The sequence below is a fragment of the Pangasianodon hypophthalmus genome, chromosome 9 (assembly GCF_027358585.1).
Source record: "Pangasianodon hypophthalmus isolate fPanHyp1 chromosome 9, fPanHyp1.pri, whole genome shotgun sequence".
In the NCBI taxonomy this organism is placed as follows: domain Eukaryota; kingdom Metazoa; phylum Chordata; class Actinopteri; order Siluriformes; family Pangasiidae; genus Pangasianodon; species Pangasianodon hypophthalmus.
In genome coordinates, this window is record NC_069718.1 from 17586649 (window position 1) to 17603201 (window position 16553).

At 39.8% G+C, this 16553-nt stretch overlaps 1 protein-coding gene and 1 non-coding gene across 3 annotated transcripts in view; both read right to left on the reverse strand.

Moving 5' to 3' along the window:
• The window catches only part of roraa (RAR-related orphan receptor A, paralog a), a 233049-nt gene that overhangs the window by 183420 nt on the left and 33076 nt on the right, over positions 1–16553 (reverse strand). The gene's annotated exons all lie outside the window — the stretch shown is intronic.
• LOC113530224 (U6 spliceosomal RNA) lies at positions 2355–2460 on the reverse strand. Its single transcript, XR_003403120.3, has one exon. It is a non-coding gene; the product is annotated as a U6 spliceosomal RNA (small nuclear RNA).

Genomic DNA, 16553 nt, shown 5'->3' on the forward strand with positions numbered 1-16553 from the left:
CCCTGGAAATCCTGCTTGCTTAGCCTCAGCTATATCAATTCATCCTTAACATACTCACTGCTCCATAATAATGAGGTCCTGTCCACATGTCCTGATTAACTTCATTAGCACCATTAATTTGGCTTCATTTTAAAAAAAAATTTTTTGCTCAAAATGTGCAAAAAGACAACATGTTGTGAAGCTGTTGTGAAGTGGAGTCACAAAGCACATTTTAATTCCTCTGCATTAATCGTTTATAAGCAATTTTAACACAGTGGAGACCTAAGAACAGCGAGTGTGTTCCCTCACAAATACACTCTATTCTGTAGTGATAGACTGTTGTCCTGGCAACAATTCAGCTGCTATAGGCTTGACAAAGGAAAAGTGACCGAAAGGCCCTCTCTTTTTTTTTCTTTGGCTTTTCTTTGGTTTCTCACCCTCTTTATCAATTACAAGCACAGAGCTGCACTTTAGCAACTGCAGGCTTGTATGTGCATATACACTCTTAGAAATAAAGGTACCAAACTGTACTTTTCCTTGGTACCATCAAAGGTCTTGTAAAGGTTTTATGTGTTTTACCTGGGAATGTGCATGTGCTGTACCTTTAATTAGCTTTTAGAGTATGATTTAAAGGTATAATTATTTGTAAAGGTGAAAGATGTAGCTTTGATGGTACCAGCTCAGCAACAAGGAAAAGTACAGTTAGGTACCTTAAATTCTGAGAGTGTAGAGTCTTACTACCAGTGGATTTCAAGTCAATACAAATACGAATACCTTTATTGTCATTGTACAGATACAATGACATTCAGTGTGCATCCCCATCAAGCTATGTTACATGATAGAAGCTGTTTGGGATAGATAAAAAAGATACACTCCATGATAGCCTACTCTGACTTTATTGTTTCTACTAGGGAGAGACTTTATTCATGATTATTCGGGGGATGGGACTTGCTGTGTAGATGAGGCAGAGCTGTTGGCGGTGGAATGTCATATGCCAGGAGAATGGTAGTGGTGTACCTTCAGAGTCTGATGGGACAAGAGAGTCCAATACTCATTTAATGACTTCCGCTCTGTGCCATGAATCACTTCTCCCTCAAAATGTGTTCTCTAGTCCTCCATTTGCCAAATGTTACCAAATAAACCTAGGCCCCAAAAGAGCCAATACTCCAAGGCCTACCTGCTGGAATAAATCATTAAAGCACATTCTCCTCTGAGATAATAGGCCGCCTCGCATCAATCTTACAGCACAAACCACTGGGAGTTAATATTCCTGCTATTTTAACTCTCCCTCAGTTTTTGCTTTGTAAACGAAAAAAATTTCAAATCTTCAGATGTACACAATGTAGATCTACATAATTCAGAACCATATTCCAGGTGTATTATTTAGAATTCCAAGTGTTTGGGGGGAAAACAGTAAGTTATTAAATGACTGATATACTGCAAATATCTATATATTGTAATTTCTGCTCACTGCAAGATCACTACTTTCCAAATCATTTTTATTGCACCATGCTTGTCAATGCTACAGTTTTCTCTGTCATGTTAGAATAATATACCGTACAATACATCATTCTGGACACATCTAAAATGTATTTATGTATTAATTTATTTAGGTTTACAGCCTCCTACAAAAGGTCTTAAACAAGTTACATAATGCTAGCTACATACTAAATTATTGAGAACACCAATGTAACATTTTGAAAAAGCAGTGTATCTAGAGAACATATATTTCCAACCGTAAATCCTTGCCAGTGAAGTTCTAAAGTTGTATCCAAAAGTTTGGGCACCGCTGTCCAAATTTCATATTTTATTCATTTTGGTAATGAAAAGAAGTAAACACAACCTCTGCAGCAAACTATGCAAAACAAATAACATTTTTCTGCAAATGAATGAACTCTTTAAAAAAAAGCAATTGTGGCATGTGCAAATGTTTGGACACCCTTCCCGTTGTAAAATCTCAGAACATAATTAACTTGCCTTAATTGACTCATTAGGACTCGTTAGACAGGTCAAGAATTGTCATCAGGATTGACAATTCCAGAGTGTAATACATTCTCTACAACATACTCTTCAAAGGTTGTGTTTATTTCAAAAATCAACAAAATATGTCAAGACAGGGGTGCCTAAACTTTTGCATAGAACTGTAATAATTCTACAAAATACTCTGTATAAACTTATTATTAAGTTTATGATTCTTAATCAACGTTATACATCAACGTTTTTCACAATTTAAATGTCGATACATTAGACTAGGGTTAGAACTGCACTTGGGAATTAAAATAAATTAGAATTAGATGCTCAACTGTGCTTATTCAATTTAATACCCTTACACACCCTGATTAGCATAACAGTCCTAATACTAAGCATAACAGTCCTAATACTAAGTGCGTTTCACGATTTTGCGTGCCATCCTTGCGCAGGGCCACGCTAACCTTCTCTATATCGTTACGTGTGTTTCACAGCTCCCGCTCCTTCACTGACCCCTGCCATTGCTCTCATTAGCCAAGCAGTCTGTGAGGAGTCTGCTGCACTACCATGACGATCCCGTGTAAAACATGAATGGAGACTATGGATTATATAAATGTAGACTGCAACGTTGTAGAATTCTTGATTCTGATTGGTCATATGTTGTTGATTAATTTTCTCTAACAGCATGGCTCTGATTATTGTGCTTATTCTAATACTTTATTGTTTTTATACTAACAGTTCATTCACGGGGACCCGTATGATGGATGCTCCACATAAATGAGTTAAAAACCCTTTTAGCTGTTGCTTCAAGTTTTTGTGCTTTGCGATTTCTAATTCATTGTTAGGTGGTCACTGATTATTTTCCTATAACAGCACACCCCGTGTGTTTTATTCCATACAAAGTTAGTGTCTAATTTGACAGGAAAGCATGAAATCACATTGGTGCGTGCTTTGGGAATGTGTTCCTGATTATCGCAGCCTTTGAGGAAAAAAAAAACAACCTCAGTTGTCCTGAAAAAAAAAAAGGAAAATACTTCCTCTGACTTCTTGTTTTCTGTGTTTGTATTTACATTTTTGGATGAAAAGCATTAAGCATTAAAGTTAAGCTGTGATTGAAACAGGAGCTGGGGTTAGATGTTGTAACTAACCAATTAACTCCGTCTCCTTCTTCCCGCTGCCTCCACTGGCTAGGGATAGAATGGCTCTGTGGCAGAGATATGACTGCTGTCAGGGAGCACATCAAAGAGCAAAACCTGGGAGAGTTCCTGCTTTACTTTCTGAACACTAGAAAAGGATTGAAAGGAGAGACTGTCCTCTGCAGACTAGATGCAGACAGATCTCAGGCTGCACAGCATCCTCAACACACACCTCCATCATGCTCATATAATCCTGTTGCACCACAATCAACAAACAGCAAATAACCAATATACATTCTATTTTCTCAAAGTGGCTTGTAGTGCAATGTTATTTTATTTAAATTTATCCAGATGAGAAAAACAATTATTCATGCTGACCATACAAACACTACAAACTAAATCCACAGCTAGGTTTAGCACTGCATGAGGTAAAGCTTAAGAAAACCCCATTTAAATGCCTATAATTTTCCTGTAGAATTAACAATATGGAAATGAAACAAATTCTCCATGGCGAGCCAATAAAAAACACGCAATAAACATTACTGGCTCACTGATCAAGCACAAACTGCAAAGCCCTTCTCTTTTCTAAAGGATGTAATTGGCTACGTTCTCATTAAGAGAGAATGATGATACAGTAAAGTCCCTATTTCCCCCGTCGCTAAGCGACACACAAGCCAATCGGGTGGCCATATGGTCACGGACCAGAGTCAAGCACTTAGCATTATCCTCGTTGGAAGTACTGAGTGAGAGAAAATTAGGCAAAGTCCCTTTACACAGTGAGGTTTATTAATATAGAGCACTGTTTGATATTAGTGTCATTAGGAAGCTGTTGCTGTTTCCTTTGCTGATAAAATATGAAATATGAAATTAATTATACTTCACACTTCCCTAGATAATTTTGGGTGTTTATCAAGCTGGAGGTCTCTAATATGACTATGACTTTATCTGAAGTGGACTGTTAAGCCCAGATGGGACTCCCCATATCCAACTCATTCTTTACACACACACACACACACACACCTCATGCCTCATCACTCTCATACTCTCTTTTGCTCTCATTCTGTCTCTCTCTGTCTCCACACAGAGATGACTTACCTAATCTCAAACAATCCTTCTTTACCGAGCTCATTTAAAACAGCTCAACAAAACCCATTGTTACAATTTGAGGCCATTCACCCAGGCATAAACTTGCTTGTTCTATAATCCTGAGCGCTGGAGTTATTTGTTGCCATTAGTCCGTTACAAATCATTTTCTCCTCTTTATAAACCACTGACTCATGCGGCAATTATATGTTGGTGCACCTCACAGGAAAACAGTAATGCTCAGCTTCCGCAGCCACGGGATTTCTGATAATAATCTTCTCAATTTTAATTGAAAGGAGGCAGAGTGAACGCTAATCTTTTTTAATCATCCAGCAAATTCGGTGAGAGAAAGTAGCTGAAGTGGACAAGTGTGCGTGAAACAGTTTATTAACATGGTCCATTATCAGGTTAAGCAGAAGAGAGAGAGACATAATAATGTGAGCTGGCGATTTGCTGGCATAGTAATCTCTCATTCTGCTGCATGTGTGCACTCAGAGCAGCCCAGACTCCCAGGCTTACAATAAAGGGACATGATGGCTCGGGCTCGCCAATTAAACAGATAATTATGCAAATGTAGCATTTACTGAGTCAGCGAGTGGGCAGTGGGGAAGCAGAGGGGTGGTGGCTTGCGCCTCCTCACGCTGTGCCGACACACCCACCAACCACCTTTAATTTAATTACTCAATGCCACACATCGAATGTCAGTGGGCAGCGTTAGGAAAAGATCCACCCACCCTGACAATGGCCATAATAAGCATTTAAATGTTAATGAATATGCAGGCCCTGCCCACTCTGTCAGCTCTGAGTAGAAGAGGAAGTAGTGATCATACATCACCAGCTGCCACAGCCATTTTCATAGAAAAAAAGGGGGATGGAACATGCACAACACTTTTTTGTTGTTGTGTCTTGCCTCAACACAGCTGTTAAACAGACACAACAGATCTGGCAAATATCCTATTTGTCCGACACGTCGTTCCCTTTGGTGTTTTCTGTAAACTGTCACTCGGAAAATCGCTTGCCTCTTGACAACACTGGCTTAATTGATCCTGGATGAAACAAGACTCATTAGTATTGAGCAGAAGAGAAAAAGACAGTTGTTTTTGTTGAAAAGCCGTGCTGCTCTGAGCACACTCAGCAGTGCCATTTGTGATCACAGTTGCAGTCAAAGGCGCAGTCCACTCTAAAATGCTAATGTCAGAGAGAGAGAGAGATAAAGGGTCTGACATCATTTCAAAACAGCAATGTTTAGAAACAGTAAGATGTGATATCTGAAAGGGCAGGATTCTCCTTTCCTCTCTCACACAAGGGACATGGGTACAGCAAGAGAACAGCAAAGAGCTCAATATACAGCTGATCATGTCAGCTCTGGATAAGACACCACTACACAGGCAGTCAGTGGAATGGAATAACAAAACTATCAAGCAGCAGTCATAATAATGATGAGTTCAGGGTTATTTCACAACTAACTAATCATGAACGAATCAAGCAAATAAACATATTAATATTAGTGCTTTCATCATTTGCTGGAACAGTGTTTTCACACATGATATACTGCATCACCAGTGCATTTGTAATGGGAATGTGGGTGGGTGATGGCACTGGAATCAGATTTTCCACATTCTCCAGTCTTGATCCCATCCACATACAATCAGAACATAATTTGGAAATAAGGTCCTGTATAGTAAACTAATCAACATTAAAGAACTGTGGGAAGCTGGTTGTTAATTTAGGATGAAAGGTTATACACACCCTTATACACACATTTGATGAAAAACAGATGGTCTATCTTTAGACTGAAGGGAATTATGTTATGAAGGAACTAATAATGAATAACAAATAGCTGATATTTATAACTACTTCATTATGAAGTACCCAAAATCCAATATTTATCTCCATTGCTACCATTCTAAACAATATGTATGTAAAGAGACACACAAAATGCCTTACTTCTAATGGCAAGTGTGTCATTTTTCTCTCTGATTTGATCACCTTCCAATTCCCCCTATAATACGCCACCAGATGGGGAGGGTGAAGACTAACATGTGCTTCCTCCAAGAAACATGAAGCACGCCAAACTGAATTGCTTTTTGAACTGCTGTGTCACAGAGCACTCAGAGGAATGCGCTATCTGCCTTCTTCCAAATACCTGACACACCCACTAGTGATTGCGTAGTATCACAGTGATTGACAGGGGACAGAGAGTATGCCATACCTTGTTAAAAAAAAAAAAAAACTCATAACAGTAGGAAAACCATAACAAAACTGAAAAATTGTACTGTATATCTTTTTCTACAGGATCAAACAAAGTGAACAAAAGAAGTGACCTGTTTTTTTCTATTACAGATGGTCAGCACCTGGGTAGGATGTCACATGGGAGAGGGAATCAGCTGTGATTGGCCTGTTTACATACATTCAATCAGGCTTTTCTCTATAATCATTATAGTTTTTTGGCTATTATTATTGTTTAATATAGTATTTGTGACTTAGCATACTGATATCCAGGTTATTTTCATGTTAGTTTTAGGTATTAAGTGTAACCATTTTGTAAATATGTATGCAAGAATTTGCAATTTAAGCTATAGAAATACACAGTGTTGCTAAAGACTGACACCGAGTGAGAAGTGAATGGAAAAATATTGGAAATTGTGTTCACTGAATGCCTACTGTGTTCAAGCAAGGAAAAAATGCACATGGTTTAGTTTAAACCATTGAACATTTTAGAATTGTTTTTTTTTTTTTTCATTTTAAAATTTGAACATGGTTCATACTGATCTGAACAAAAAACATGTTATCCTTCTTCCAGCAAGGAGGCAGCAAAGTCAGTGTTGCACTCAGAGCTGAGTCAGAGGACAAAGCCTCACCACATCCAGACAAGCTCAATTAGGGGTCATATCCGACCATCAGTCTCCTGAAAGAGGAAAATGGTGTTGTGTAGGTTGGGGGTCGTATAGGGACAGGAGCTGTAGAGGTGAGTGTGGGATTTTCCTCTGACATGTGTTGTTTGTTCCTCTGCAGGCAACAGAGAGCTAGCTGTGTCCACGGATGACCTGGAGGGCACAAGGACCTATCCACACAGCAGTGCTGCTCTACATAAACACTGGGCTAAGCGCCTAATTTATTATTCAGCACAATAAAAGCTTTTTTTAAACTGAATTCACTTTTTTCACCTGATGACAATCAGGGTACTTTGATATGCAGGTTGCCTAGTTGCAGCAGTGGAAATGGGAATTATAAAAAGGGAGTAAATGTTATTCACACATGAAATCTTTTCATTCTTTCCTCATGTTGTCATGGCCATGGAAATGGCCTTTTTTACAGCATCTCTAAATTCAGGAGAGTGGAGTTAGCGGGGCAAGTAGCAGAAGGAGGCAGTGTTAGACACGGCATCTTCCACCACACTCTTGTTCATAGATCCTAATCAGTAACACTTACCTGCAGCAGGGGGAATAGAGGTGTCAAGATCTAGTGTGTCACTACTGCATGAGGCATGCACTGATACAGTCCTGACTTCACACTCTCACACTCTGTCTCACACATATAAACACACAAACAAAGCCACACAGGTCCATGGACACATACACACACACAGACTGAAATATTCACAGCACAACCATGAACGCACATACACAGATATGCGCGCACACACACACACAAAGCAACAGTGACTGGTCTGCGCTCATACTGAACAGATGTTTGAGGTCAGCCCTTCTTCTCTATACAATGCTGATGGAGAGCTTACAGAAGTCAAGCAATGCCACATTCCTGTTTGATTTCTTATTGAACAGAGGACAGGTTGGGACAAATCCTCAGACAGAATTCAAGCCAGAGGGGAAATCTAATTTTCAGCATCTATATATACAACAGTTAGTTCCGGTCTACAAATTTGATTGGAGAGCGGCACTGCAAGAGTGCTCATATTTAGTATAACCGCAGTGGGATGTATCACTCTTCGTATCACTCCGCTTGTCTGCGTTCTCCATGTAAAATTCCAATTCTAGCAACAGTCCCACTGAAACCGTTACTACAGTAGAGTTAGCGACATCATCAGCAGACACTGCAAACAATACACTTTTCATGAATATAACTTTCGCCTTAACATATGACAGCTCGTCAGATGAAGATGAAAAGGAAGAAGGGAAGCCAATTTGCACCTTTAACAGGAATGTACAAGTTATTGTGGGTTACCAGTGAGTGTGGCTTCTTCGGGATCGATTTCAGTTCGCAGAGCAAAAATAAATTATTTGGCCATATTGTGTCAGAAATGTCAGTTACTCTATTTTAATTTATTGTTTATAAAAATGTTGTATAAAAGAGATATCACAATCACAGTTGTGCAGTTACACTGAATATCTGCATGACTGTGATTACCTGTGGCCTCATGACTACGGCCAAATCACAGCCGTGCCGATATTCAGTATAACCGCACTCTTTTGCTGCAAAATAAACCTAAAAGCCTAAAAATAGTGATAACCTGAAACAGTTTTTGCTTTAAGTTTGGCAAAGCCTTTATACCAGCCAACTAATCAAAATTAGTAGTTGTGCAACCCTTAGCTACACTATATGGCAAAAAGTTTGTAGACACTTTACCATCACACACATATGTGGCCCTTCCCCAAACTGTTACCACAAAGTTGGAAGCTCACAATTTTTTTTGTATGCTGTAGCATTAAGATTTCTGCTCACTGGGACTAAGGGACCCAAACATGTCCTAGCATGGCAATGCCCCTGTGCACAAAGCAAGGTCACGAAGACATGATTTGCCAAAGGAATGGAAGAACTCAAGCGGCCTGCACAGAGTCCTGACCTCGACTCCACTGAACACCTTTAGGATGAACCGGAACGCTGCACCCCAGGCCTCCTCAACATCACTGCCTGACTTCACTAATGCTCTTGTGGCTGAATGAGCACAAATCCCCACAGCCACACTACAACATCTAGTGTAAAGCTGTCCCAGAAGAGTGGAGGTTATTATAACAGCAAAGGGGGACTAAATCTGGAATGGGATGTTCAAAAAGCACATACGGGTGTGATGGTCAGGTGTCCACAGATTTTTTGTCACAGAGTGTACATTTACACTGTTATGTAACATTAGTAATAGGGTTGCATTATACTGTATCTCCACCATATCCCTGAAGTCATGGATTTCCAGTGGCCTTAGTATTATAAGGCTCTAACTGGAGCTGGCTGGTATACACATATGAAGTGACTATATGTTTAAGCAACACTGTAGAAGGGATTTCTGGTATTAATAGCTGCTGTGGTTACACTGGCTTTGATTAGGAAGAGCTCACTCTAAAGCAGTCCCTCCTAGTGTGATAATCCCTATTTTGTTGCATTGACTGATTACACAGCCAGCATTATTGCTTTGGTACAAGCCTTGCCTGATGCAAGAGAATAATCAGCACAGGATTCAGAGTATTGAGACCAGCAGCGTATATTTTTACTGCTTTAAATGCACAGGCAATGTCTAGATTTCCAAATACAGTCAACTGGTCATGCATGCTTCATGTATTTAAGTCATTTTGTTTTTGTACGTTTCAAGGCAAAGCTATAGCCTCAGGCTTAATGTTGCTTGAAATGATTCGAATGAAAACGCATCCCTAATTGACTAGTCACTAGGACATGGTGTAATTAGCTGCAATAGGTTGGAACAAACCAAGCAATTTGGCTGTGATTATGTGCTGCTAAGTAATTGAGTGATTGCAGTTTAAGGTGCACTCACTAAATCTGCCTTGAGTGCTCCCTCCAGTTAGACGCAGTGGCTCTCATCTCTGTGCTGGTGCTGAGAGGCTTCTGCCACTTCAGTGTGTGTCACAAGCAAGCTTTTCCCCTCAGTGCATCGAACATCCAAAAACAGCCACGAGACCCTCATTAGAGAGGACCCAAGTTGGAGAGCATGAATTATGCAGAGCTCAGAACACTGGCCAGCATCTCAACATCCGCCCGTGTGTTTGATCTCCTCAAGTTTACCGCACACTTTTGCATTCATTTAGTGGCGTTGAACTAAGCAACTTTTTTAATGTGCACGAGGGCGTCTGGAGAAGAAGTCCCTGCCACTTGATGGGTACAGTATAACTAGGAGAAGTGTTTGAAGAAGCACCCAAAAGACTAATGCTGCCCCAAACCCTTGCGACTGGTTTATCAGCTAATGAGAAGCCAACCCAGGTCGTTGGCATCATAAACAGTTTGCTAAATATATTCCAAAGCCTGTTGGCAGGCATCTTGAGATTTCCTCTGCTTATCTTCTTTCCAGTATTAGAAAGAGTGGGAAAGAGCTAAACTTCAGTATGGTGTACAGTGCCTCAAACTCAGGCCTAATAAATACAATCACCCTACTTAGAACTTTCATTAAAAATGTGAACTTGTTGATGTTATACAGCTTAAAAGGGCACGTTATCATCATTAATAAATGATCCATTGTTTTAAGGTAAATCCAGGACTGAAATAACAGAAGAAAAGTTCACTGTGTCCTAGGGGTCTATGTGATCCTGGAGTATAGCGCACAATACAGATAAATAAGTCAGCCTGTCTGGTTCCAGTATCCTCAGAGGAGCTGAGCCGTGTGCTGTCAGCTCAAGTCTGTCCTAGATGAGGAGGGATTTTTTTTGAAAGAGAGAGAGCTTTCCTGTGTCATACCAAGACCTGTCTGAGAGAGGCCAGCTTCCTTCAGCATTGACAGTTGTTGATCAGCATCTCCCTCTATCACTCGCTGAACAGTCGTCCAACCGACGGAAAGGCACTTAGCCACACTGGTCAAGCTGACATCCCCTGCTCCTGACTGCCACTTTGAAGTACATCCCATTAAATAAACAAGGAAGATGCTCCATTGTAGTGGGTTCTAAGACAACAGGCATTTCAGGCAGACTGATGTAGGATTGAGCTAAATTGGGTTACGAAAACATCCTCTGACAAAAATACCAAACTTTGGCTTAGACTTGCTCAGAATAAAGAGACTCGTTCAAGCGTAGCACAGTTGTGTGTATCTTTCCAGCCAACTGACCAGATAATGGAGCTGGGGGAAAGTACATAAGTAACTGTGACACAGCATTGTTGGTTTGACTCCACACTCCAGTGCACTGTATTTGAAAGGCAATAATGAATATAGCTTTATTTTTACAGATTAGTTTTATTTCTTTCCAGATTGGCAATATCAGGTTTTTTTTCTCTTCTCTCTTCATATAGTGTCCGGTTTTTACTAACTCAACAGTGGTCAGATCATTTTAGTCATATCCTTATTGACATTTCTGATTTTCCAGGCATCTCATGTTAGAAAAAAAAAGTTTTTGATCACTGCTACTTGCTGTAACTTCGCTGTTTTCACCCGTGGGTTGAGAGTAAATATTTTTGGCAATCACAGATGGACGCTTTGAAAGAGTCTTTCATGAGACTCATCTGCTGGGAGGTCATTAGAAGGAAAAAATAAAGGTTATAAAAACTGATTAAACTTGCCATTATAATGACAGATACAACCAGTATAAAGCCCGCTTTCTATTCACTTGTCACCATATCATGATTGCAGTATTCAAATAAAGTGATCATATGTTATGCAAACATATGGATTACCAGTAAATATAGCCTTTCAGATGCAAAATTTTATCAAGGCTAATATTTGCGCATTTTATTACAAATGTCATCCTGAAAACTAATCCCATCTAAATAGGGCTTAAGAAGTTAGAATGCCTGCTTTATTTTGAGTGTCACATCCCAGTTCATCCCTACTCATGGGCAGGCTTTCAGGCGATTTGCCTTGTCAGTCTACTAGCCACTGACCTCCCCTATACATTAAACGCATCCATTAGCCATTGCTATCAGAGTACTCATGTTACTTTTACAAATCCTGTCTAATAATTTGTGCATCCTGCATTGTGGCTTCTGTACTTTGCAACTTTGAGGAACAAACACTGATCCAGGTCCAGACATCCACCCTAAAAATCTACACACCCATGTGATCTAATCATATGGGCACATACCAAAATAGTTGCAGGACACCTGGGTATCGCACAAACTACACAAACCCTTTCAGCATTTTTGTGGCCTACTTTGGCTCAAGCTGTTGTACATGTAGCATGGATGATGTTTCATGAAGCACCTATTTCATGACCAAATGCTCATGTTCTCTGATGCTGAGACCAAAATGACTGCACTCCCACCTATTCTTTGATGTTATGACTGACTTGTTACTTTTAGAAGTTTCCAATATTAGTTGTAGTCGATCAATTTCAAAAGTTTCAAAAGAAAATCTCATCCCACACTTGAACTGAATACTTGAGTCTGCACCTAGGACAGATTCGGGGCTTGTTTGGGGGCTCACAATTGCAACTGTGGAAATCACACAAAAACCATTTTAAGATTTTTAGCCATGCAGGATGGCAAGAGACCCAGTGTTCCCTTGTACTATAAAGTTGAGCTAATTACAGTGACTTTGTTCCCATCCAAATAAAGTATGTTTTTATATTTGTTGTCAATAATGATACATAATTGTGAAACTTTCCTTTTTCTTTTGTTGAGCTTCCTATCTTTTTCAACGAATCAAATATTTAATACTGCTGAACACTGATCAACTGTTCGAGTGAAGCCTTTGAGTTGAAGCTGCTCTCGTAAACAATTCAGAGTTTTTATGAATTGTGACCAGGTGTGTTTGAACACCTTCTTCACTCCATATATATCAGTAGAGGCATGGCGTCTCCTCTGCTAACCGTAACAACAATTTCCTGGCCATTAAGAAACTTAAGAAGCAGGAAATAATATGACAAGTTGAACCCGTTACTCACAGAACTACTACTTCCACACCTGATGTGGACCTCACCACGGTTCAGTTGAAGCACACCCCAGACCACCATTTCCAACAGGACCAGACTGGTTCTCAGGACTGCTCCCAGACGCAAAACCAGCTTTCACACTTCACTAAACCTCCCGAACTCTTGGAAAGAAATGACCCCGAGTCTGGAAAAAACCTCAAGTGTGAAAATGACCTAAATCTCTGACCTATTGCATTTCAGGTTGCTAATATACTGTTTAACTTTTCACATTATACCAGCGTGGAGGACACAGTCACAGATTGAGGTCCTCAACTCACATCCGGAGTCTGGAGAGACATCTTAAAAAGATTGGGGGTCACCGTAAGCCTCACCTCTGGCTACCACCCCCAGGCCAATGGTCAACTACAGCTGAAAGCTAGGATCTCTGGAGTTTTCTAAGGACTTACCGCTACAACTGCCAAGATGAGTGGGCTCACTTCCTACCCCGGGCTGAACATGCTCAAAATGATGTTTTTCCGCATCCTGCAGTATCAGCTGCTGCTGTTCCCCTGAAACTCCACACAGACAGTATCCCTTACAGTGATTCAGTGATGCTGAAAGGGTCAGAAGCCTCCAGAAAGAAGTCAGATAACAGAAACAGCAGGCAGCTTATTGGGTGTGGACCTGCATTCCAGACTAAAACCCCAATCTTCCATGTCATAAGTCCTTTTCAAAGGCCAGTCCTTATGTTTATCTCAGCCATAGAGAATTTAACCCCATTTTTGTTTGTCTTTCTTGAAGTATTGCTTAAGGGCCAAATCTGGCTCTTTTCATATTTCCATGTGTGACCAATACTACAAACCATGCTGAAAAAAATGAAGTTCAGCATAATCTACTTCAAATAACATGCCTGCTTAGAAGATCACTTGAACAGTCCGCACAGTCAGTACACCTACAAAGTGCGGCCATTAATCGAGCAATGTACATTTATCAGTAAGGAAAATTTGCTAATTTAATGGCTGCACTTTATCATGTATCTTTGCCAGAGATGATCATATTGTGATGACAAAACTAATAAGAAAAAGTGAAAATTTAAGGTCTGGCAACCTTGTAGTTTGTTAAATTAAGCCTTTAACCCAAGAAACATTATCAATAAATCTATAACACAGAAATTAAATGGTACTATTTCTACCTGAATAAGGAAAAAAATTCTTGGCCTGTTTTTTTTTTTTTACCTTGACTATGTATCCTCAGTAAACAATTTGTACTTGTACATACAGTATGACATTTGAGTCATGGGCATAGCCTCTGTTTCAGGGGACTGTCATTTTTTTAAGATGTGTGTCACTGCATAATTAGCTCATGCACAAGACAGATATCAAAAGATCTATAGCTGATTCTAGACATTGCATTTGCATCTAAAATCTCTTGAAGTTGCTTCTCAGATTGGGAACCCAAGAAATGGTAATGGCAGTAAATTAGCATTATTAATCACAAAACAATCAAATTAAAAGTACTTTCAGACAAGTACTTAACATAATTTTATTCAAGACCATAATAATTTGTCCAAATATTTGTAATGCCTGGAAATAGGAGTCTGCCATATTACCTGCTAACACCTCTGTAAGTTATTATTAGGTCTTTATGTTATATCAAACCCCACTTCGGTCACAGGAATCATGTCCTTTTGCCAAACTGAGAACTACTTGAGAAAAAGAGAAAGCCTATAATGGACAGAGATGTCAAGTTGAGCTCTGTTGAAGGGCAGACTAGCCTACTTGTAGTATGAGCAGTCGTCCCCTTAAGTCATTTAGCTTTAATTTCCACATCTGATAGCACAAAGAATAGTCCCAGTAACAGGCATAAGCTTAACATTGGCCAGTGCTAAAAATAATAAGGTTTTGATGTTAAGAGACCAAGGTTTGTTCTCCCAAGTCATTAGTTGAGATTCCCATTACTGCCTCCTCTATTCCCTAAAACGCACCGCCGCTGCTGGAGCACTGGGGCACTGGTGTTCCTCTATCTTCAAAGTCACTCTCAAGAGTTGAGAGCCTCGACCGAAATTGTGGGTTCTGAGAAGCAATTACACCGTAGACTGAACAGTGAGACATAACACATTCTGGAAAAGAGAAAAACAAATTGTTCCAGTGTCTTCACTAATGGACAGTTAATGACATCAATGCTTAATGTCTTTTTCATTCAAACTACAAATGGAAAAACAGGTAAATGTGATGGTTCCTTCAAAAACAATGTGTAAAACAGTGTCTTATGTATCTTTATACAAAATGTGTTGGTTAGACTGCTCTGGGTGTAACACAATGCCGGTATCTGTAAATGTATTTGTATCTGTTTAGTACTCCAAAAATTCCTATCTGTAACTGTATTCAGCTTTAAACCCAAAATGGGTGTGGCCTAAACCAGAAGGTTTTACTTTTTAATTAAATACAGAAACATTAGAAAACAATTTGAAAAACCCAGAGGTAGAAATGCCAGCACTGTCTAGTACCCTAATTAAAACCTCCCACTCGTCAGTCCAAATGCACAGCACCAGTCTCAACTAGATGCCCTGTTAACCTTTCTGGCAAATATTTTCTGTATTTGTTTCCGTTTAGAAAACATCTGTTTTTGATTAATGTATTCATATTTGGTTACATCCTTTAAATATACATAAGTGTTTACCAAGACTATAAAGGAGCTAGCAACCTTGGTCTTTAATTAAGGCAGAACTTGATAAAAAAAAATAGAGCAAAGCAAATTCTACCTCTGACTGTTGTTAATAATATGCCTTTTCACACACATATTACCTGCATGTTCAGAAATTCCTTCTTGTTTGCCTCCTACTTAGTTTGCAATGCATAACATAAACTTCATAAACAAGTCTTCTAACCCTACTATTGACGGGGATAAAGATAAAAAGTTTGCAGCTATAAAAGTGATGCTTTTGACAGCAGCATTTCATCATGTGTTATAGCAGCTCCCAGAAACACAGTGTTACCCAGTGGAGCCCAGAGGGGGCTTCTCTATCTCCATGATAAACTCATCCTGCATGATTTATTAACTAGCAAACCACGCTGCTCTGCGCAGCCTGTGCATGGGGTAAAAAAGCCTCCGGTTCCTCTGAAACTTTACAGGTAGGACTGACATTTTCAAACTTTGTCAAACTCATTAATGAACTTCACACAGGATCCTTAGATAGCAATTGAATAGTGAAATCTGGATCTGAAGGTTTAAACACATGCATGCACAGTAAGCGGCAGGAAAGTGCAGCAAAACCTGACGTGAGTAGTAACAGAACAGAATGATAGTTTCCCTGTGTGGCTAAACCTTGCAAAGGATCTCATTCATCATATTAAAGTGCACAAACACTCAGACACACACTCGCACATACACACCATTCTTTGTGAGCCTTTCAGTGTGTATTCATATTAATCACTATTCTCTGATCAATGTAACATACCACCATTTTCTCTCCAGAGTGTGCTCCAGCCAAAGTGACCTTGGAGTGGCTGTTCGGAGAACAGCAAAGCTGTCATATTACATCAGCTCTGCTCTGCTCGCCGCTGCTCCTCAGAGCCCAGACCTGGCACCTGACTGCACAGAACAACACTGGCATCGCTTTATTCCTCCAACATCCATCTGCTGCGATTCT